This window comes from Mustela putorius, unplaced genomic scaffold (genome assembly GCF_011764305.1).
Source record: "Mustela putorius furo isolate JIRA1106 unplaced genomic scaffold, ASM1176430v1.1 tig00000145_pilon_pilon_pilon, whole genome shotgun sequence".
NCBI classification, from domain to species: domain Eukaryota; kingdom Metazoa; phylum Chordata; class Mammalia; order Carnivora; family Mustelidae; genus Mustela; species Mustela putorius.
The window spans coordinates 46,606,832-46,632,426 of NW_025421294.1; the positions used below are offsets into that span (position 1 = coordinate 46,606,832).

At 35.9% G+C, this 25,595-nt stretch overlaps 1 long non-coding RNA gene and 1 pseudogene across 1 annotated transcript in view; one reads left to right on the forward strand and one right to left on the reverse strand.

Annotated features, from left to right (window-relative positions):
- The first annotated feature begins 292 nt into the window (after nucleotides 1–292).
- Nucleotides 293–25,595, forward strand: part of LOC106007404 — a 28,672-nt gene continuing 3,369 nt past the window's right edge. Inside the window, exons 1-2 of the long non-coding RNA XR_001182127.2 lie at nucleotides 293–629; nucleotides 4,919–5,064. This is a non-coding gene — a long non-coding RNA (uncharacterized LOC106007404). The remainder of the gene's footprint in view (nucleotides 630–4,918; nucleotides 5,065–25,595) is intronic.
- On the reverse strand, nucleotides 19,078–19,192 carry LOC123390873 (annotated as a pseudogene).

Genomic DNA, 25,595 nt, shown 5'->3' on the forward strand with positions numbered 1-25,595 from the left:
GAGCTAGAGAACTGATGAGGGGGGAAATGATACAAATGGACTTTGACTATAAGCCTTTTCAAAAAGTCACATCTGTTGAGACTCTCAGTAGATAAGGAGAGTGAAAATAAGTGGTTTCGCAGGTGTGGCAACACCCAGTTTGCACAGGTTGTTAGGATCAGAGTCCTCTGGCTAAAGGCATGCCTGGAATCTTTGGAGAGGTGAATTTTATTTGGGCACATCATTGTCTAAAGAAAATGATAAGCAGAAGTTATTTGTTCTCACAAAATATTCATGTCCTCTCCTCATGACCTAGTCCTCCTTGCATTTGGTTAGAATTGTATAATGAGTTCTGGGTCTGAGAAGTGACCTGTGTCAGTTCCAGACCAAAGCAGTTTCCGAAAAGGACATTATGGAACACATTGATGGGATTCTGGTAAGACCTGTAGTTTAGTTAGTAATATTGTACCAAAGTAATTTTTATTTTAAGTTTAAAGCAAGGTATGCCTAATAATGTTAGAGTTAGTAATGGTAGTTATTAGTATTGGGAGTATTGGCAGCAGCAAAAGAGTAACTCCTAAGTTCCAGACACTGCAAAGTACAACATGGAAATTATATTTTTAAATTCTAACGTCCATCAACCCTATGAGGTAAGAGAACTTTTAATATATGAGAAATTAATAATTAACTCTTCAGGTTACTGAAATACTCTCAGTGGATTTAACCTTTCCTTCTAGGAAAAAAAAATCATTATATTTGGCTAATACTGACATTCTCCAAGTTTATATAAACAGTGGACTTGCAATATTTCTCCTGCTTTTCTGCTTTCTGTAATTTGCTGGCTAGAATGAGATTCTATCCCATTTTTCCATTTTTTCAAATGAGGGAGTTAGACGAGATAAATATGTGAATTTCTCTTCACAACTGAGTTCTCTAAGATTATTGTTAAAATGATCCATAAATGATATTTTTTTCCTCTTTGCGTGCCTGAGTGTGTTTGAGAGTTGAGCTGATGGCCACAATCCCTTCTGTGTAAGAAAAGTGTGACTGTAAATGAAGACATGGACAGTAGTCAGGGTTCTATATGAGGGCTGGGAACAATAATGATAATAACATAACACATATTCTGCCATATAAAAATGTGCCCATGGAAGCTGAAGTTCCATTAAGACCTTGCCAGTTGTCTGCATCATGGCAAAGTGAAAACAAAAAGCTATTAAAAAATTAGCTTCTTGACTTAGAATTATGTCCTACTACATAGGATTCACATTCATTTGGAATCTGGGTGTTCTGGAAATAAGGTCTCAGGAAGAGATGGGAAGGGGATCGGGAATATCCAATATCCATAGCCTGCGATAGCATATGTTCAAATTCTATTTTTCTCTGGCATTTTAAATTATTACTTTTAGACTTTTCAACCTGAGAATTAGTGCCCACTCGTCCATTCAGTGTAATATCACGGCACTCCTTATGTACATTGTGTTCTGCCAAACACAGGGAATATTTTGTTTAAGAAAGAGTCTAACTCCATTTTTGATGCATGACTGCTGAGGGCTTTTTTTTTTTTTAAAGATTTTATTTATTTGACAGAGATCACAAGTAGTCAGAGAGGCAGGCAAAGAGAGAGGAGGAAGCAGGCTCCCCGCTGAGCAGAGAGCCTGATGTGGGGGCTCCATTCCAAGTCCCTGGTGGCATCATGACCTGAGCCAAAGGCAGAGGCTTTAATCCACTGAGCCACTCAGGCGCCCCTGCTGAGGGCTTTTAAGCCAGTTCTCTTTCTGCACCACATCTGGGAAATGTGGGGATAAAGCTTGGGTACTCCCTCCTTTGGGGCCAGAGAGTTAGAATCATACAATACTTGGCCTCTGCCTCTTAACCCACATCCCCCAGCCTCACTCACTAGCCAGCATTAAGCCAGTCTCTCCTTACTCCATTTTTGGACCAGTTGGAAATCTACTCTTGTTCTCCTAAGAAAGACCCATTATGTGTAGTAAAGCTTTTCACACCGCATGTGTAACACTATCAGTCTCAAGATCCAAAACAAAGTCTGGGGTGGAGGTGGGGAGTCCATCCTATCTCTGTGAGATAATCAGGACATCTTGTAGGTTTTATTTCTAAAATGGGACAATAATATTTTTTATAGTTATTAAGAAGGGGAATAGAAATTCAGAAGAGATTAACACATTGTATAAAAAGTCCCATTTCTTACTGCAAAGTGGCATGGACACATGCAAGATCTTTGGGCTTTCAGATAATAGTCTCCTAAAAGTAAATTACAAAGAAATAATAAAGGAAATCAAAAATTTATAAAAACATTAACTGAAAAGATTAACAGTAGAACAGTCGTTGACTATTGCTAGTTCTACTTTAATGCCACAGAATAGAAGCAAAGTAAAAATAATGAACAAATTTCCAAATTATGTCTCCATATCCATCATTTGTGAAGCCTGAAACTCTAGTGGTTGATTTTGGCCTTTCATTAAATAGAAATTATGTGTGTATTTTCCACTGATTTAATTAAGAGTCTTCACGAAAAACTCTCTTGTTAAGAAAAGCACTAGAATGGTATGAAGGAAACATAACAACCAGATTTTACATAGTTAAAAAATTAAATCCTCATACCTCCTTTTTATTGCATTGTTTTGCTTATTTTATTTTATATTTTATTTTTGTTTTCAGTATAGTTAACCTACAGTGTTATATTACTTGCAGGTGTATGATACAGTCATTCAGCACTGCCATACAAGAATTGGTGCTCATCACAAGTGCTTTCCCTTTATCCCTATCACTGTTTCACCCACCCTCCCATCTGCCTCCCTTCTGGTACCATCAGTTTGTTCTCACTGAAGAGTTTGTTTCTTGGCCTTTCTCTCTCTCTTCCTCTTTTTTTCCTTTGCACGATTGTTTTATTTCTTAAATTCCACATATGAATGAAATCATATCGTATCTGCCTTTTTCTGACTGACTTATTTCTCTTAGCACAATACTCTCTAGCTCCATCCATGTTGTTGCAAATGGCAAGATACCATTCTTTTTTATGGCTGAATAATATTCCATTGCATATATAAATATACCACATCTTCTTTATCTATTCATCAATTGAGGGACCCTTGGGGCTGCTTCCATCCCTTAAATATTATAAAGAATATTGTTGTAAGCATAGGAGTGTGTGTATCCCTTCAAATTAGTGTTTTTGTATTTTTTTGGTAAATACATAGTAGTGCAAATACTGGATCCTACAGTAGTTCTACTTTTAACTTTTTGAGGAACCTCCATATTGTTTTCACAGTGGTTGCATCAGTTTGTACTCCCATGAACAGTGTAAGAGGATTGCTTTTTCTCCACATCCTCATCAACACTTGTTTCCGGGGGCTGCCTTGGTGGCTCAGTCATTAAGCATCTGCCTTTGGCTCAAGTTGTGGATGCCAGGGTCCTAGGATCGAGCTTTACATCTGGTTTACTGATTGGTGAGAAGCCTGTTTCTCCTTCTCCCACACCCTCTGCTTGTGTTCCTTCTCTTTCTGTCTCTCGCTCTGTCAAATAAATAAAATACTAAAAAAAACAAAAAACAAAACTCACTTGTTTCCTATGTTTTTGATTTTAGCCATTTTGACAGATGTGAAGTGATATCTCATTGCAGTTTTGATTTGCATTTTCCTGATGATGAGTGATGTTGAACATCTTTTCATGTGTTTGTTGGCCATCTAAATGTCTTCTTTGGAGAAATGCTGTTCATGTCTTCTGTCCATTTTTTAACTGGATTATTTGGGTTTTGGGTGTTGATTTATATAAGTTCTTTATATACTTTGGATGATAGTCCTTTACTGGATTAGAAATATCTTCTTCCATTCAAGAGGTTGTCTTTTAGTTTTGTTGATTTTTCCTTTGCTTGTATAGATTTTAGTTTGTTGTAATCTTGGTAGTTTATTTTTCTTTTATTTCCCTTGCCCCAGGAGACATATGTAGAAAAATGTTGCTATGGCTGATGACAGAGATGATTGCCTGTGTTCTCTTCCAGGATTTTGATGGTGTTCTGTCTCACATTTAGGCCTTTGATCCATTTTGAATTTATTTTTATGTATGGTGTAAGAAAGTGCCAAGTTTCATTCTTTTGCATTAGATGACTAGTTTTCCCAATACCATTTGTTGAAGAGACTGTTTTTTTCCTATTGGACATTTTTTCCTGCTTTGGAAATTAATTGATCCATATATTTGTGGGCTCTTTCTGGGTTTTCTATTCTATTCCATTGATCTGTGTGTCTATTTTTATGTCACTACCACACTGTTCTAATTACTACAACTTTGTAATAGAACTTGAAGTCTAGAATTGTGATACCTCCAGCTTTGTTTTCTCTTTCAAAACTGCTTTGGCAATTCGGGATCTTTAGTGGTTCTGTATTAATTTTAGGATTTTTTGTTCTAATTCTGTGAAAAATACTGCTAGTGTTTCAATAGGGATTTCATTAAATGTATAGAGGCTTTGGGTAGTATAGGCATTTTAACAATATTTGTTCTACAATCCATGAGCATGGAATGTCTTTCCATTTCTTCACACCATTTTCAATTTCTTTCACCAGTGTTGTATAGTTTTCAGGGTACAGGTATTTTCCACTTTGGTTAAGTTTATTCCTAGTTTTCCACTTTGGTTAAGTTTATTCCTAAGTTTATTAGTTTTGGTACACTTATAAATGGGATTATTGTCTTCATTACTCTTTCTGATGCTTTATTAGTAGTGTAAGGAAATGCGACAGATTTCTACACATTGATTTTGTATTGTGATTTTACTGAATTCATTTATCAGTTCTCGTGGTTCTTTGATGGAGTATTTAGGGTTTTCTGTATAGAGTGTCATGTCATCTGCAACTGCTGAAAGTTTTACTTCTTCACTATCAATTTGGTTAACTTTTATTTATTTTTGTTGTCTAATTGTTTTGGCTAGGATTTCTGGTCCTATGTTGAACAAAAGTGGTGAGAGTGGACATCTTTGTCTTATTCCAGACCTTAGGGGAAAGCTATTCTTCACCAGTTCTTCACCATTGAGAATGATGTTCACTGAGTTTTTCACAGACAGCCATTATTGTTGAGGTATGTTCCCTCTAAGCCTACTTTGTTGAGGGTTTTTTCATAAATGGATTTTGAACTTTGTCAAGTGCTTTTCTTATCTACTGAAATGATCATATGGTTTTTATCTTTTCTTGTATTGATATGATGTACCACATTGATTGGTAAATATTGAACAGTGTTTACATCCCAGGAATAAATCCCACTTGATTGTGGTAAATGATGTTTTTTTAATGTATTGCTGGATTATGTTTGCTAGAATTTTGCTGAGTATTCCCACATCTGTGTTCATCAAAGATAATGACCTGTAGTTCTCTCCCTCTTTTTTTTCTTTTTTTCTTTTTTGTGGTGTCTTTATCTGGTTTTGTTATCAGGGTAATGCATACCACCTTCCTAACACCCTTGGGAAAAGTATCATAAACTGCTAAATTATACAATCTCTTTTAACAGTTATCTCTATAGAATTTATGTACTAATAGTGTAAGACATGTACTAGTGAGACAACATAGTTGAAGTAAGTGAAGTAACTTAACAATTTTAAAAAGTGGGCTTGTGATTTTACAAGAAGCTATTTGGTAATCCTTACAAATTTTACCCAGTGGCTCACCTGTTACTATAAGTTCATAATGCCAGGCAATATAGTTCACCCTGAACAACACAGAGTTTAGGGACACGGACTCAACTGCCCCCCTCAACATACCATGCAATGAAAAATCCATGTATGAGGGATCCTGGGTGGCTCAGTCTGTTGACTTTCTGACTCTGGATTTCACCTCGGGTCTTGATCTCAGATTTGTGGGATCAAGTCACATGTCGGGCTCCACACTGAGCGTGGAACATGTTTGGGATTTTCTCTCTTCCTCTGCCTCTACCCCCACAACTCCAGTTGTGCTTTCTCTCTCAAAAAAGAAAAAAAATCCATATATAACTTTTTAATAACCCAAAACCTAACTACTAATAGCCTGCTATTGCTCAAAAATCTTACCAATAACATAAAGAGTTAACACATATTTTATATATTATATAATTATATATTATATTCTTACAGTAAAGTAAGCTAGAGAAAGAAAATATTGTTAAGAAAATTATAAGAAAATTACATTTACTGTACTCTATTTATAAAAATAAATCCACATACAGTGGACATACACAGTTCAAACCCTTATTTAAGGGTCAACTGTTTATTTCATGCTTTATAGTTTTAAAAGGCCAGGAAAACAATCAGATAAGCAGGAAAAATATTATAAAAGTAGCAGTCTTTTTATATTTATTTATCCAATTTAGTTAATATACTTTGTTTTAATTGTAACATAGATATACAAAATTATTGGATATATGGTTAAATTAAAAACCAAGAACATTGCAATCTGGCAAATGAAAATATGCCTTGCTTTCTTGAACTCTTCATCTTTGAAATTGCTTTTCTCAATGAAATTACATCTAATCCATCAATTTGATTAAGCCATCTGGTGTCACATTACTTGGACTGAAATGAAAACCGTTTTCTTCAAGGAAGTTAACTCTCAGTGCTCTACTTCTAAACTGGTGTAGTCTTTTGAAGTAGGTGGTTTCTTGCAGGTTGTATGCAAAAATCCCAAAGTAATCTTGCCATATATTCCTGGAAGTTCCAATTCCATTCAGTTTTGGAAAAATAAACAAAAGAACCACAAGGAGATGCATTCACTAGAATGGCTAATATTAAATAACAACAAATGTTTTATGGATACAGAACAACTGGAATCCTCATACATTTTTTTATGGGACTGTTTAGTCTTATAACATACTAGGAAAATTTCTGATTTTTTAAATAAAATTAAACATATATCTACCCTACAACCTAGCAATTCCACTACTAGAAATATACCCAAGATGCATGAAAGCATATGCCCACAAGTGATTTGAAAGACAGTGTTCACATATACTTTATTTGTAGAAGACTTAAACTAGAAAAAAAGTTAACTTTTCATCAAAAAGTAGATTAACAAACTTAGGTATATTTTTATAAGAAGGTACTATTCAGAAATATAAAGGAATAACTAATATACACAATAACATGGATGAATCTTAGAAACATTATCCAAGTGACAGAAGCCTTACACAAAATAATATACATTGTATATTTCCTTTTATATAACATTCTAGTAGTGGTGGAACTCAACTATGGTGACAAAAGTCACCAAAGTGATTATCTCTGGGGAGATGATGGATAGAATTCCCTGGGCAGGGACACGAGGGAACTCTCTAGGGGTGATAATGTTGTATCTCTTGAAATTGGTTTGCATTACACAAGTGTATGCATTTGTGACATAATGGCACACTCATGATTTGTGCATTTCCCTGTTTAGAAATTTTACCTCTGAAAATGAGTATGGATTAAGATAGTGATGAATAAATGAATTATAGGTTGAAAAGTAAATACAAAAATATATGTCATATTAATGTCCATCAATTGAAGGGGAAAGGGAAAGAAGGGGTATGACTTTAAAATAGTTTTCAACATGAAATTACATAGAAACATTACTAAAGGTTCTGTCTCTTGTGATCTTAATGTCAAATTAAAATTAAAGTACAATAACTTAAAATTGTGTTTTCAACCAGAAACATGGGCCAAGAGTTTGATACAAAAAACTGGGGACTATTAGTTTAAAGACAGCAAAAAATAAATAGATAATATGCTAGGAGGAAATTCAGATATTCTCAATAATTTTGGTGAGATTCTCTATTATAAAGATAAATTAAGAAGAAAGGATATCATAACAGTGTCACACTAACAATAAAATAACTGGTCTTTGTAGCACTAGTTTAAAACAAAAACAAACAAAAAGCCTGTGTTGTCCTTGTATGATTACTTATAATTTGATTTTAACATTGTAACATTACAAATGAACCTAGATTTTTATGTCCCATGTATATGAGAACATACTATTTTTCAATTATACAAACCCACTGACTTCTAATTCTGACCTGATCATAGCTACAAACATCTTGAAATTCTGAATAACATAAATTATTTTGGAGGCAAAGTCAGAATTAAAAGAAATAAAAAATCTATAGGTGACATAAATAAAGAGTAAACAATAGCTACACAGCAAGAGAGGAGTGGGGACCAGAGTTATCTATCATTTTAATCTAGGACTTTAGAATTAACAAATGACCCAGGAATAAGAGAGAAGTCACTGGTCTAAATAGGAACTAAGACCCCTGCTTCAAGTTCTGTCACAGGATGGACTATTTTTCCTAGCTGCTTGGGATACTCTGTGGAAAATGTATACATCCCTGAATGATCTTAGACATACTAATTTTCCCCTTCTGAGTCTCCCAATTTCCTTATTCACAAAATGGATGTTGTAGTTACCAATGGTTGGGCAGTTTTTATCAACAGTGGAATCTCTTTTGTTGGAGGATAGAAAAATACTAGATTTAGTAGGTAGTCCTAGAATAATCAGCAGGAAACTCAAGAAAGCTTAGGGAGAGAAAAGAAGGCTGGACAGAATATTGAAATCCTTATAACCACAGGAGTGAGGTAAATGAGAGTATAAACAAACAGCTGGTTCTTTTGAGTGGCTGGTCTTTTATAGGCTACCAGTCAAAGTTGGTGGCTCCATATCACCTGCCTCTATGAGTTACTTGTTCTCATATTTTAGTCTCCCATTTTATGCCTGTTGAATTTCCTACCAGTGTCTTAAATATTTTTATCATCTTTTTTTCCTATCCCATCATACTTGTCCAAATGTGTCAACAAAAGATTAAGGTCCAAAATCCTAATGGGCTCAAGTCCTTTCCTCATATAACTAATGGTTCCCTCCCTGTTTTGCCTACTGTCCTCAGCCATACTGCATCTGGAGTAGCCAAAGTCATAGACCTTGCTCTTTCTGCTCCCTCTGCCCTTAATACTCTCCCCATGGATTTACTGCAAGACCCTCACTCCCACTCAGTAAAGGTTTTTACTCAGATGTCACTTCATCAAAGAGGACATTCTGATCACACCAGCTTAAATAACATCTCCATTGCCTTTCAGTTTAGTTATCCAAAATTAACGCAATCAATGCATCAGCATGTATTCTATTAGCATGAGAGGAGAACTTATCTTTCTTGGTTTTTACTTGATAATAGTTACGGCCATGTGTGTGATTATGAAAATTGAGATATACCCATCTGACTATGTAGAGGGTTCCTGTCTTCCTTATGGTACAAATAAGTCATGCTTGTTGTATACTACTAAAGGCACATGTACTAGTAGAAAGAACAAAGTGAGCATTCCTCTTCTGACTGAATCTCCTCCCTCACACCCATCTATCCGCCCTCCCGTCCTTCCTCCCTCTTTCCTTTTTTCCTCTCCCATTTGCCCTTCCTCTCTTTCTTTCCCATACTTCAAAGATGACATGTAGTGCTGAGATCAGCATTCTCAAGAATTTGTGTAAACACTTCCATGTTTTAAAATTTAAATGTATTATGTATCCGTATATATATGGCTCTTATATGTATGCTTTTTTTACATAAGGAATGTAAACACCAAATGCAACTTGGTGAATAAATCTGCATGTCTATATAATTTTGCAATGTGCTTTTCTCACTTAGCAATATTTTATGGATTTTTAAAAATTTTTTTATATATCAATGAGCTTAGATCTGTTTCATTATTTCAGCTGCTCCATGGTAAACTATTACATGGATATACCAGGCTTATAATAATCAGTTTATTTAAGGTTGCTTTCACTTAGGTTATCATATATATATATCTGTTACATATACATATATATATATCTGTTAAAATTAGGTTATCATATATATATATGAGATATCTCATATATATATATCCAATCTTATATATATATATCATATAAATATTATATATATATATAGATAGATAAATAGATATCCAATCTTAAAAAATGCAGCAGTACATACATTATATATTATATAAAATTTTACAGGTCCTTTACAAAATTATACTATGTTGCAGTACTACAATAAATGGATCAGAATAGAGATTTCTGGAAAGATCAGATAGGTAGATAGATGGGTAGATGATAGATCACTTTATGGAAGAAGTAGCAGGCACTTTAATGTGACAAATAACTGATTAGGGAATCATTTTTGTTGGGTTAATTTTAAGCATATGAAATAACTTGCATCCTACTTTAAATCACAGGAAGTTAAATTCCAACCAGAATAATCACTTTAAAGTAAAAAGAAAAGTATAAAAGTATTATAGTAAGATATACAAATGTGGTTTTTAACTACTGTTTAGGAAAACTTTTTGAAGGAAAAGTACGTAAACAACAATTATGAATTAAAAACTTCTGTATGCTTTCATAATCATGAAGTTTAAAAAACAGTGGGCAAACTGAAAGAAGGTAAATACAACATCTGTGCATCGACAACAGAGGCTACATATGACCACCGCAAAATAAACACTTACAAATGAGTAAGACTGAAAAAGAAAACGGAAAGAATGAAAGAGGTAAAGGGTGAAAAATATACAGAGGATATGAACAGTCAGTTTACAAAAGAAATGTGAATGATCACATAGGTAAGGAGAAATACTGAACCTCATGAACATAAAGAAAAATGCAGTTTAAAGCATAGCAGCACAATTTCACACCTAGAAGATTAGAAAAAGTATTAAAAGGCTTCAAGAAATATGTATCATCAGGAATAAGAAAACCATTTTTCTCTCATATTTTTCTGGTGGGAGCCTCAACTGATGTAGCCACTTTGGAGACAAATGTTAGTAGATAGGAAAACGAAGAGTAGGAATAGGATGAACACAACCACCCAGCACTTCTTTCTGATTATATACACTGCAAGCAGATTCTTCTTTGATTTGTCTGAGTTGGAAAAAAAAATACACATCAGTTCAGAGGATTTATAGAATCCCTGAAATCTCTTCATTAATATTCTAGGCTGTCCATTAACGTCTGCACCAATGACCTCTGGTGTAGAACTTTCCTGTTTGCAAACTGACATCATGTAATTACTATCCAGTGACAAACAGAGCCCTCATAAGAGACTGAGAACAACTTAGACATCTCAGAGCTACTTGTAGAGCAAGAAATGGGGCTTTCTCTGTTAAAATTTCACCCTTGGTGGAGTTCTAGCTGAGAGGTCGATGACTGACTGCTATCCCTGGTGTTCGTGCCCCTCCAAAGTTCGTATGTTGAAACCTAATCCCAAATGTGATGGTAATTATAAGTGGGACATTTGGCTAGATCATGAGGATGGAGTCATTATGAATGGGATTAATGCCTTTATAAAGGCATTAGGTTTGTGCATGTGCATGTATGTGTGTGTTAATACCTATTCTTTAATGCCAACTAGGTCATTGTTTCTCAAATGCTTCATAAATTGGATCTTCTTCTTTTTCATACTAATTACTTAGAAGATTATAATCTTGGGCCCGATATTCAAAGATTCTGATTCTACAGATCTGGACTGGTATGTGGTAATCTGTATAATTTCGATGTATTCTGTGACCTTTTGCTATAACCATCTCCATCAGGATTTACCCTTTTGGTCTATCAGGAACATTTGGTCTATAGACCTTTTGGTCTATCAGGAACATTACAGTCTTCAGGATGGACCACCTTCACATCTCACCACATCTGCACCAATCTTTTGCTCCTTTCGTCATAATATTAAAGATGTTTTTCCTTCACCTATGGATCCCATTGCAGTTAGTCTCATTAAGAATCTGGATCATGGGGCGCCTGGGTGGCTCAGTGGGTTAAGCCTCTGCCTTCAGCTCGGGTCATGATCTCAGGGTCCTGGGATCAAGGCCTGCATCAGGCTCTCTGCTCGGCAGGGAGCCTGCTTCCCCCTCTCTCTCTCCACCTGCCTCTCTGCCTACTTAGATCTCTCTCTCTGTCAAACAAACAAACAAACAAAAAAGTCTGGATCATTAGTGATACAGTTTGTTTTCCTTGTCTTTGACTTGTTTTTTATGACTCCTTTCCAACAGTATTTAAACATGTAATATTCTCTCCCATCTTTAAAAGATAAAAACTTCTCTTCGCCTCTTTAGACCCCCTGGAGCTTTTTCTTATCTCTCTCCCTCCATTCAGAACCAAGTGTCTTAACGGAGTTGTCTGCAGTTGCTGTCTCCATTCTTTACCTTCTATTTGTGCTTTAGACAACTACAATCTGACTTCTGCCACCTCTACTCAGCTGAGACTGTTGGAGATAAAATCACCATTGACTTCTTTGCTACTAAATTCAATGGAAACTTCCCAGTCCCAGGTTTAGGTAAACTTTGTGTGGAACTTGATCTGTTCATTACCCTCTCCTTGCACTGCACTTTATTTCAGAGGAGGTGGGTGCTGTGACACCGCACACTTCTTGCTGAGTCCTTCTGAGCCTTTTTTATTGGATTTTCCTTTTGTTTTCCTCATATTTATATCCACTTTTTTTTTTTAAGATTTTATTTATTTATTTGACATACAGACCACAAGTGGGCAGAGAGGCAGGCAGAGACAGAGAGAGGGGGAAGCAGGCTCCCCGCTGAGCAGAGAGCCTGATGCGGGGCTCGATTCCAGGTCTCTGGGATTATGACCTGAGCCGAAGGCAGAGGCTTTAACCTACTGAGCCACCCGGGCGCCCTTATATCCACTTTTTTTTTTTTCTTTTTTTATTCTGAATGTCATCCCTCAGTAATCCTGTCCAGTCCCTGATCTTCATGTACAGTTTTCTAATAATGCAGACAATATTTCCAGTCTGAATCTCACTCTTTGACTCCAGTCTAAATATCTGAGTATCTATTGCAAATCACAACCTGGATGGCAATACTGCCACTAAATATAGTAATCATAATAATTGAGAAATAACCGCAAATCAGGGTCTCCATTAAACCTATCTCATGAATTATCACAGCCTTATAAAGTAGGTTTAAAATAATGTCCCTATTTAAAGATGAGCAAACTGAGGCTTAGAGTTATTTAGTAAATTATTCAACATATACAACTAGAATCCTAGAATCCAGGTGTGTTTAATTCCGAATCCCACACTGCTAATCATTTTTTTATACCATAAGGTTAAATATGCAAGAGATTCTCCACAAAATCTCAAATCCGGAAGGTCCTAACCTGAAATCTTCCATTTGGCTTACTATCACAATGATTTTCCACTTCTCCATCAATTCATACAAGCAAGAAACTGGACTTTTTGGCTTATAGAGCATCTCTAATAAGTAACAAATTTTATAACTTCTGTTTTCTTAATATCTTAAAAATGTAGGAATTTCTATCTACCTCTCCTCACTGTTTACAACACAATTACCGCTCTCCTGAATCAGGCAAGTAGCTTCCTAAAGGTGTCCCTGCTTCAGGTCATGACCCCTCCAATCTATTTTTCACAAGCCAGTCTGAATGATTTTCTGAAGTCAAATCCGATCATGTCACTTCCTTGCCTACTTGAAGCCTGTCACTGCCATTCCACTGCCCTCAGGATAAACTCCTTACCAAGGCAATGCAAGGTCATTAGAGAACTAACATCTCCTTACATCTATGGCTCCTTCCAAGCAAACTACTCACTTTATTCTCAACGCCAACCCATGTAGGCTGTGCTTCATTTCAATTCTAAAGTTTTAGCAGATTTTTTTCTCCCACCTAAAAAGTATATCCTTCTTCCCCCATTCAGTGGACCCTTCACAATTCAACTTTGATGGAGCTTCCTCTTGAAAGCCTTCTCTCTCCTACCAAGATCCTACTACATTCTCCCAGAGTGCATGGTTGTTTCCTTATAGAATTCATCACACTACCTTATCATTAGTCATTTTCTTACCTGACTCTGTCACTGAACTGTACATCCCTTCAATGGTGGCATCAGGACAGTAGTTTAGTTTAGTTTTCCCCAGAAGCAGAGTCTGAGGGAAGGAATCAAGTACAAATTTTGGAGGTGATCTCTGGACACACTGGAGGCCAAGTGAAGAAGTGAGAGAGGGAAGGGAAGGTAGCCAATGAAAAGCTCAAATGCATTACCATTGTAGGTTAGTGGAGCTTAATATGCTGAGGTCCTCTGGGAGCCATTGTAAAATCTGTATCTCAGAGTTATCCCAACCTAGGAGAGAGTTTGTGTATTTACATACTTTCATAGTTGCCCTGAACGTGAAGTGGTAACACTGACTACCCCTCAATCCTAGACAACCCAGAGTGGTTAATCACCCTGACCACCAGCTCCTACCAGATACTTGTTGAAGGCATCTAAGGGAATGGCAGGTGAGTAGAGGAGAGAATATTAACTCCCTGACACTTCTAGCTTGCTGTGTAGACAACAAAATTAATTCCACTGATCCAAGAGCCCTCAATCAAAGAAGTTTAGGAGCTGGCAATTGAAAGTAGAATGATTATACACTGGATATGGGTGATGAATATGAGTCTCCATAGCAATTGCTTCAGCCTTGTTCACTGTTCTAGACTTAATGCCTCCCAGTGTCTGGCACATAGTAGGTACTCAAAAATATTTATTAAATAGGTTTATATATAAATAAGTTACATGTGTGTGTGTATGTATTTATATATATAAATTTAACAAGGAAGCAAATTTCTGTGATTTGTTTATTGTTCTGTCCTCAGTATAGAGCATTAATTCTAGCTCTTAGCAAATGATTAATGTTTTGAATGAATGAGTAATTAAGTGAGTGAAGCAGATGATCCTTAAGGTCCTCGTAAGCTGTGAGATTCTAGAATATTTAAAAAATCAATATGTACCTTCCACAGTATCTTCTTCAAACACATCACGTTATCTGTGTGAGTACTGTGGAGAGCAAAGCACACTATTTAATCATCCTTAACCAGTTCACATTAGGGAAGTGGAATGTTGGCAATGTTCTTTCATCAGCCTCATAGCGGACTGACTGTGACTAACTGAACAAGGGCCACCATGACCCAATTTTGGGGCCCTGCCACTTCAGAAATATTTAAAACACACTGTGGGATGTTGGAACATAGATTGACTGTTGCCACCTGAGCTCCAATAATGACAGAAGTATAAAGAGAATGCCAGTACCCAGAGCTATTATTCTGGTGCTTCCTGTGAGCATTTTCTGTATTAAAAAAAAAAATGGAATTGAAAGGGAGGGGTGGGTGTGGAAGAAGCTGAGTCTTCAAATAGCTTTCTGAAATGCCATCTGAAAAGGAAAGGCTTTGAGGAAAGGACTGTGGGAATGTGTTTAAACAACAGTGGAAAGTGGGTGCACTCTATTTCTGTTCTTTAGAACATTTAGCGTTTTAAAAATATTTTTTGTTTATTTGTTTTTTGTTCTGGTTTATTGTCTATGTACCACTGTCCTGTGCATTACTGGTAGGGATTTTTTAGGTAGAATTTCTTGTTCTCTAAGAAAGCTCTTTCTTACCCTGACCACATATAATGCAATCTAAAAATTCTTATTTTTATGATAGAATTTTCTAGTTTAATAACATATCCCTTTCCTGATTATTAACTCATGTGCACAGCTAAGGATTTTAGAAAACTCAGAAGGTGATTTTATTGGCATTTTTTAAATCTATCATCTACCTATCCATCCATCATTTCATAATTATATATTCTATCTACCAAATTTGGAAGTTATCTTGAGGATTTTCTGACTTAAAATACATTACAGTACACACTAAAAATTTATTTTGGAGGCCAAGAGTTAGGATCCCAGAGAAATTGCTGGTTGTGATTTCCTTTAAATGTAGTGACTTTGTAACTTCTTCTTAAATGGGTGGCAAAGCACTTGATTCTTACTGGATAACACTTTGGGAGCTGGCTTTCAAAGCATCTGAGATCTAGGCACAGCTAGAGGGTCGAGTGACTCTGGCCAGAGGACATGGACCCATAGCTATTAGAACAGTGAATAGAGAAAACAATTTCAGGTCACATATCACAAAGGCAGTTAATTATTGTGTACCTAGTTCTCTGTCAGCAAATGTATATAGCATGCATGAGGGAAAGTAGCATTTAGAATTTCCTCATTTGGTGGTGCTTGGCTGGATCAGTCAGGATGACTCCTGTTCTCAGGGTCATGAGTTCAAATCCCACATTTGGGGTAAAGATTACTTAAAGTAATAAAGTAAAGTGGCAAAGGTTATGTATACTTACCCCAATTTTTAAAAAATTAAAACAAAAAGAATTTCATTTGGTAAGGGTTCATGATTCTCTCCCTTTTTTTTTTTTTTGTTAAGATAGAATGCACATGCCTCATGCATATACACATGAGCTAGGGGGGAGTGACAAAGGGAGAAGGAAGCAGACTCCATGCCCAGTGTGAAGCCCAATGGAGCGTTGAGGCAAGACAATCTCAGGACCCTGAGATCATGCCCAGAGCCAAAATCATGAGTCAAGCACTTAACCAAGCCACACAGACATACCCGATTCTCCTAAATTAAGAAATGAAGGCTACTGTATGACTACAGATATACATATAGGTATATTTTCCACAACAATTGGATTATTCTGTTCATACATCTTATAGAATATTTTCCAACTATTAACATGTAAGTTTTTCTACTTGCAATTACATAGTTAGAACTTCTCATCACTTAAAAAATGCATTTAGTAAAGTAACGAATATAAACTTAAATAAACATAACAATTGGTCTACTGATACTCCAGAAAGTTTATCCATTCCCTTCATTTTTTTTTTAAAGGCAGTGTTTATACTTGGGATGTTATGTGAAATTCTACTCACATCTTATATAAGTTATAGAAAGTAAACCTGGAATTAATGTGGTCCAAATTTCTCCTGAGAATATTTTGAGTCTTTTCCTCTTTTCCTTGAGGTCACAATGCTGGTTAGCTGCAAATAAAACTGATTTGATTTTCTTTGAAGAGTCTTAATATTGTGCCTCTGGTTTAAAATCCAACAGTTACATTTTATTTTGATGGTATATTAATATCTATAGATATAAATGAATATAGAAAATGTATATATGTAATTATATCCCTTTAAGTAATTTTGAGTCTTTTCTAAAATAACTACATAACTGAAAAGGACATTGATCAAGTAATTTTCACAAAATGACCTATCCATGTACCCAGAATACAGAGCAGAAAATGGTATTATCTGTTCCCAGAAGAATCGTCTCCTTTCCCATCCCCATAAGAATTTTCCTTCATTACCATAGATTAGTTTGAATTCTTTTTGAATTTTATATAAGTGAAACTCAAAATATTCTCTTTTGAGTTTAGCATTTTGCTCTATATTATACATGATTATACATGTGGATTAATTCATGTTGTTATTTGTAATTGATCTGGTTGTCATAAATTATGTAGTGTAAAATATGCTGTTGTGTATATTCTACAGCTTTTTTTTACTCATTCTGTAGTTGATAGGCATTTGAGTGGTTTCAAGACATAAGCTATTAAAAAACAGTGCTCTGAGGGGTGCTTGAGTGGCTCAGTCAGTTAAGCGTCTGCTTTTGGCTTGGGTCATGAACTCAGGGTCCTGGGTTTGAGCCCCATGCAGGGCTTCTGCTCAGCAGGAAGTCTGCTTCTCCCTCTCCCACTTCCCATGCTTCTGTGTGTGCATGCTCTAATTAATAAACAAATCTTAAAAAAAAAAATAGTGCTCTGAACTAATCTCTTTAAAAAATAGAAATATACACATATATACACATATGGGTATTTTAAATAAAAATTTCACAAATCATAGTGAGTGGCATTCATTTTACAGGTTTTATTTAGAAAATTCTTCTTTGTCTCTCAACTACCTATTATGGGTGAGGACTTTTTTACACTTTAATAAAAATTGGGAGGTAAAAACTGTAGCCCCCACTTTTAAGATGTTTATAGCTTTACAAGGAAGGTCATATCATGTATACATTTTGTAAATTTGGGAAGGGTAAGGATTTTGCTACCAGATCTTTATTTCTGAATTAATGATTTTCACTTGCATAGTAAATTTCCAATTTAATACCTTTTTGGCATTATTTTATATGTGGACCATGTGCATTGGTTTGTAATGTAAAATAATTTTTTTAGCATAACTCATTGCAAGCCTGAAAGCCATAACTTTCATGGCAGTAGAAGCAATTTTTTTTTTTTTTTGCTTTAATAAATAGTGCTAATTCCCTGCTGCCAAACTAGGGAGGTGAATAATATATTTTTGTGTTTATTCATTTTTTTTCTAGTTTTCATTTAAATTCTAGTTAGCTCACATACAGTGTAATATTAGTTTCAGGTGTACAATTTAATGAGTCAACACTTACATACAATACCTGGTGTTCATCACAACAAATTCTCTACCCATCATCCAATTAATCCATGCCATGCTCACTTCCTCTCCAGTAACCATTGTAAGAGCCTATTTAGCCAGGGTGGCTCCATCTCGGTTGGACAGCCATTTTGTTGTTTATGCAGTAAAACTTAAACTGACCCTGTACACCCCTCCCCCCTCCCCCAGGGGACTTACTTAAAGGCAAGTCCAGGAAACCAGTAAAATATGGTGGACCAGTCCCTGATAACAGAGCCCAAATACAAGGGTGGGTCAGGTCAGGTGGAGATAATAGAGCCTGAATGCAGGGATGAGTAGGCCAGGTGGAAACATCCAATCTGTGGAGCGTGCATACTGTCTCCCTAGCTTGCAAGGAGTGTGGGCCCCACCTTTTGGGTGCCTTTTGGGCACCAATTCTGACCAAGGTGATAGGCTAGGTCAAATATCTACTATAGGGTAAATTGTAATTCAATTGGCCACCCGTGTGTGACCTAGCATGACTATGCAACTTTCTCTGTGTGTTACATTCTCAGTGGCCACCTGTGTGTGGCCAGCCTCAACCACATGGCCTTTGCCCTATAAAAGTTAGTCTGTAAGGCTGGGAGAGGTGCTTTCTCTGTAACAGGCGGCCCTGACCAGTCGGTTTGATTCTCGATGCTTGGCACTGAATAAAGCTTTGCTTGACCTTCGCTTTGTATCTGTCTCGCTCCTTTGATCATGGACCCTAACAACCATCAATTTGTTCGCTGTAGTTAACATTCTGCTTCTTGGTTTGCCTCTCCCTTTCTTCCTCCAATGATTATCTATTTGGTTTCTTAAATCCCACCTACGAGAGAAATCATAAAAATATGGAACGTTTAACAAATTTGCGTGTAATTCTTGCATAGGGACCATGCTAATCTGCTAATCTTCTCTGTATCACTCCAGTTTTAATATATGTGCTGCCAAAGTGAGCACCAGAAGTCAATAATTTAATATAAAACATCTTTCAGAGCACTTTAAGATTCTCTACTGTTTAGTTGCTAGGTAATGTCACTGTGCTTAAAAACCAACACATGTTCAAAAGAAATGCATGTTGGCTAGGTAACTTCATATAAATGACAGAAATGACAATTTTGAAAGAAAAACTGATTTACTACTCTACTAGGTACTAATAAAGATTCTCTCCTTAACCAAACTTTAGTCCAGCTTCTCTGAGACCTTTATCTCAAATAGGCTGAAGTTTTGGACTTGTGTATTCATCTTTGCAGTGCCCAGTTTCAAAAGAATCCTGTTGAGTCAGTCTAGCAAAAAATTTCTCTAAGCCTTGATGTGTTCTTTTTGTAATTTTCCATCCACTGTGCCTCCTGTACTCCATGGCCATAAATTCCCACTTGTCCTTGTATTTATGGTTGAACCCAATCTTTTCCCCCACTGCACAGCCCCCACTGCAATAGTCTCTCTTGAGTAGATTTTCACAATGTTGTTAACAAGTGTCCTGAATAATTATATTCTAGTGGGGATTTTTAAATGAAAAATGTATTATTCTGGGGAAACCCAATGATCTACCACTTTCTAGTCTTACTTCCCGTCTATATGTTATAAATACAAATAGATATAGACAGAAAGGATACAAATACAGTTGAAATGTTTTTAACACAAGTTGGTCCTGTTCACATCCACTTATACACAGATTTTTTTGATACAGTTCTGTAAATATTGTCTTATGATTTTTAAAATAACATTTTTCTAGCTTTACAGTAAAAATACAATATAAAATATGTATGCAAAATGTATTAATGCTTACATTATCTGTAAGACTTATTCAACGTTAGTAGGTTGTTGGTAGTTAAATTCTGAGGGGGTCCAAAGTTATATGTTTATTTTTATCTGCACAGAGAGTCAGTACCTAAACCCCTGAATTTTCAGTAGTCAACTATATATTAAAATTAATGAAAGAAACTAGCTTAAGTCCTCCTCCCCATATATATATATATATGGGGATTTTTTTATTAGCTCTTTCCTTTTACATTAATAATTCTCAACACTTACTGAATTTCAAATATAAAGCGGTTTTGTTTGTTTGTTTGGCAATGCAGTATAAACTCTGTAAAGACAAAGCCTTAACAATAGTTTTCACCATGGTATCTCCAAAGCACAGTGCAGTGCTTGGCGGATGGCAAGTACTCAACATATGTATTGAGTAGAAGCATGTCTGCATTACTTTACAAAGGCATCAAGTGTTTGGGGGGATAAAAGTAAAAGATTGAAAGAGTAGAGACAGAGTCAATAGAGGCTTAAAAGAGGAAAAGAACTAAATTTAAGTACGAAATTTAATGGCACTGCTATACAGCAAGGTTCAAATCTAGCCTTCACAAGGGCTCAGTTCCTTCTCATTTTCAAGAGAGTCAGAGCACTGTTCACTAAGGAAGTCATATCGTAGTCTTGTACCCTGTGGACACTGGGTTCAGAGAGTCTATAAATTGATCCATTTTCCATGTGGTTTGATTTGTAGTCACTTGAAGTTAAATTTTACCCAATAAAGTCTCACTTGTCCCTATAGTCATTTTATTTACAGAAATAGGACTCTGGGTTTGCTAATTTTAGCTTCAATCCAATATAGAATTGTACCCTTGGGGTACCCCTAACTCAGAAGCCATGTCTCTTTTTAAAGTGAGCAATAGCAGTTGAGAAATATTGCCTCAAAAGGTCCACATTTTGTTAAAATAGCTTTAGGCTGCTTTCCCTATAAATCACTTACTGACTTGGACATTTGCCATCGGGCTCACCAGAGGGCCATGGCTATTAGCCAACATTAACTCCCCAAAAGTAGTTTCCTGAAGGACACTTCCTTAACTGTTATAAAGTCAACTGGAAAGTTGTTCATGGTGAACAGAATACACAATGTAAAACACATCAGTTTTTAGTACTCCAATGTGATTCCCTTTAGAGTCAACTTCTCTTTCATGGATTAGGTATCAATTGAAAAGACCTAAATTTAACCTTTATAATCAGAGTTTTGATGACTGTGATGCAAACAAAGAGGCTTTGTCATGCACTACATGCATTAATTTTTGGAGATTTGCTGGATAACTTCTTTTTCTCTAGACCTGTTCTCTACCCTTCCTTATCGTGAGGTATATCCCAATATATATTAGCCAGAGAGAGGCTAATCTCTCTAAGCCACACTGTCTGGGTTTCCTGCCTTTTTGTTTCCATTTAGCTTGACCAGTGGGATGCTTTAGGTAGGAGAGGAGAGAATTCTGGATGTTTGTTCCCACCCTCCCTCCCTGCCTGGTCACTGTTCGGCAGTGGCTGTATCATCTATCTAAAATCACATCTCCTGTTGGGCGCTTCTATTCTATGGCATTTTCTATGTTCCAATACTCCTTCCTCTTGCACTTTCAAGACTAAAGTGGCAGAATAATGACACCCCAAAGATGTTTATGTTCTAATCCCTGGAACTTGTGAATATGATGCCTTACTTCAAAGGACTTTGAAGTACATCAAAGAACTTTGACGATGTGATTAGGTTTAGAGTCTGGAGACGAGAAGATATCCTGGATTATATAGGTGGGCCCGGTGTAGTCACAATATCCTCATAAGTGGGAGGGCAGGAGGTCAGAACTAGAGGAATGATGCAGGAAGCAGAGGTTGGAGTGATTTAATCGCTGACTTTGAAGGTGGGAAGGGGCCACTGGCCAAGGAATGAAGGAAGCTTTTAGAACCTGGAAAAAGCAGAGAACAGATTCTCCCTTAAAGTCTCCAAAAGAAACTTAGCCCAGAGAAAATCTTTAGTTTAGCCAGTGAGACTACTGACTTTGAGGTATGGTCATGAATTTGTGTTGTTCTAAATAACTGAATTTGTGGTTATTTGGTACAGTGGCAATAGGAAACTAAAGCAGATAAAAATAGTTTTTCCATGGTACTACACACTCCTTTCATTGATGAACCTTAATATTGCCTGCATCTTTGTGAATAACCCCTTCATTAATTTTTCTTCATTTATTCCCTTTGAGTGTACCATCTATTTGTGCCAAGACTCTATTAAATGCATTTATTTTATGTAGTAAACCACTTCTAGAGAGTTATTCTATTTAAATAGTAGGAGATATACATGGTGCCTGAGGTAAATAGAGATATTAATTGTATCATTATTTGTAACAATAAAAATAAGAGATAATGTAAATTTTTAAAATAGGAACTGGCTAAATAAATTATGGTACAGCTGTATGATATAACAGAATGCCAGAAAATGTTTGTTACATATGTACATACATAAATGTATGACTGTGTGAAAATACCAGGCTATATATGAAACAGATCTGTATCTATTACCTATATCCGTATCATGTTTATACCTCTATTATCTATCTATCTCACTATATAAAGAAAAAGATAAAGATGCTTTTAATGGTTAACTCTTGCTAGTAAAAAAAGGGTATTTTTTTTGCAGTTTTTCATATTTTCAGAATTTCTAAAAAATTTTCATTAGTGTTCAGAAAGTTTTAAAGCAGTAATGGGTCCTCCTCACATATGGTGGAATGCTTTGTATTACGAGAAAATCTTTTTAGTTTTCACCCAATTCGAATAACAATTTCTTCTGCCTGTAACTATGTAGTACAGTTCCATTATAGTTACTTTTATTCTTATCTGATTCCCCTATCATACTATGGGCATTTTGAAGCAGAGAATGCCTTAAAATTTATTTCTTCCTATACTCACAATCCCTTTGGCGAGGCTCTTGATATGTGTTTACTGAAAACTTTATATCAAATTGATTTTATAGATGCTTAATCAAAACTTTTTTGATGAGGACCCATAAAAAAAATAAAAGTAACAGAAAAAACTAAAAGGCAAATTTATATGGCAGGGAGATATAAGATAAACAGCCTGAGTTGAGATGCAAATGGTGCTGAATTATTTGTATTAGATTCTTGTCACAGAATTTTTCATATAAAATTTGTTTACTAAGAGGATTGAATAAACGTAAGTAGTTAGCTGAGCTGAACATTACGATTAGGCTACTCAACAATCCCATTAAGTACTACAAGAAATAAAATAGCCTATCACACTTTAGTAGGATTGGAAAGGCTTCATGGACTAGGTAGAATTTTTAATTAGCAACTGTTCATTGTATGAACAGAGAAAGGCATTCTAGTATTATGGCACTATTTTGGAAAAGACTCAAGGAGGAAATAGCCAAATGAATCAAGACAACTGTGTGGAGAAATGACACAGTTTAAGAGAGTCTGAATGTTAGATAGTATCAATAACATTAGCAGAGTAATAGAATTAAGATGAGTTGGGAGGGAACAAAATTGGAATAGTCAGGGAAACCCTGAGATGTGAGAGACCTGGGTGGCACAGTCAGTTAACCATTAGACTCTTGGTTTTGGCTTAGGTAGTGATTCCAGGCTTATGAGATTGAGTCCTGCTTAGGGCTCTGCTCTCAGTACAGAGTCTACTTAAGATTCCTTCTCCCTCTCCCACTGCCCCTCCCTATCAAGTCATCTCTCTCTCTAAAATAAATAAATAAATCTTTAAAAAGAAAGAAAGAAAGAAAGAAAAGAATCCCCAGATGTGACTTGAATTTTCTATCCCTGGCCCAATGACATTTTTTTTTCTTTTTTATGGCAAGGGCCCTCAATTATGAATGGAAGTCCTCCTGTTCATTTCATTAAGGATCTTATAAATTTAGCTACAAAATAACTTATTACCTTAATTATGTTGCAAATACATACTATATTAAAATGTAACTATATAGCTATTGATAATGTCACTTAGTTTATTTAGCAGCCCAATTAAGCATTTCCATATTTTTCTTGCATTTCCATATTTTTCAACAAAAATTATTTTTTAGTTTTTAAAAGATATCTACATGCATATCTTTATATGTATCATCTATGGCAATTTAAATGATACTGTTCCAATTGGAAATAGTTACTCACCAATACTTGCCTCTGTAATTTTCTTTATGTACATGAAACAAGCATGGTATATCAGTAAAGATATCAGTATATCTGTATATCTTTACTGATACTATAAAGATAAAGTGACGCCTGGGTGACAGTCACTTAAACATCTGCCTTAGGCTCAAGTCATGATCCCAGGGTTCTGGGTTCAAGCCCCATGTTGGGCTCTGCTCAGCAGAAAGTCTGCTTCTCTCTCCCCCTCTGCCTGCCCCCCCGCCCCGTTTGTGCTCTCCCTCCCTCTCTGTCAAATAAATAAATAGATGAGATCTTTAAAAATATATTTATTGTTTATTATTTATTCCCAGGAAGTGGGAATATACAGTAATTCACTTCATAAATGATATTATTATTCTTTTTAAAAAATATTATTTATTTATTTGTCAGACAGAGAGAACACAAGTGGGGATAGCACTGGGCAGAGGAAGAAGGCGGCTCCCCTGCTGAGCAGGGAGCCCGATGCAGGACTCAATGCCAGGACCCTGGGGTTATGACCTGAGCCAAAGGCAGATGCTTAACTGACTGAGCACCCAGGTGTCCTGATAATCGTTATTCTTAAACAAGGTAAATTATGACCCTGTGACTTTTCTTTTCTGACCTTTCATATATGTGCTAAGGAAAATTATTAATACCCACTCCTTCTTTGGTATTAACACAGTTACTCCTTATAATAAAACTGTGAGTTATAAACCATTATTATTCCCATTCTCAGGTATAATACGTCTTGACAGGGCCTGGATTTGAACCTAGGTAAACCGGAACAAGAACCTCTTCTTTGACATTTTGTTATACAAATGAGGGAAAACCTTTATTTATATCCCAAATATGGCATTAGAAAATTACAAGTGAATTTATAATTGGTCTATGATTTGGTCAGAACAAGTAATAATAAATCCTACCACTTTCTTGGTATAGTAGAAATAATGAGCGTGTAGAGACTAGTCATGGGAAACCCTTTTGTTGTCTATTATCTCAAACCCCAAGGGGCAAAGGCCAACTCTGGGTCTGGAATTTTTCAACTGGAGATCTCTTTTTTCAAACAGAATTCTAAAAGCAGTAGGTAACACTGACTATGGATTGATCATTACTTTAGGTAGAGAATAAAAGAAATGCAAAATTTATAATCTCTTTTGCTGGGTATCCAAATTTCTGTCTCCTTGCGATAAAAGAAAGTGAGGACAAGATCAAAGAAAGAAAGCATCTTCAAGTTTGGCAGATCCTAAAACATTAACAGAAAAAGTATTCCAGAATTTTACTTCCAAACCCTGGAACACTGTAAGACCCAACAGAAAAAGCAACGGTCCGATGCCTCTCCCAGGTGTGCCATCAACTTGCTTTGTGACCTTTGGGCAATTTAACCAGCACTAAAAAATACAGCAGAGCTTTTGGTCTAGGTCATTCTCCCTTTC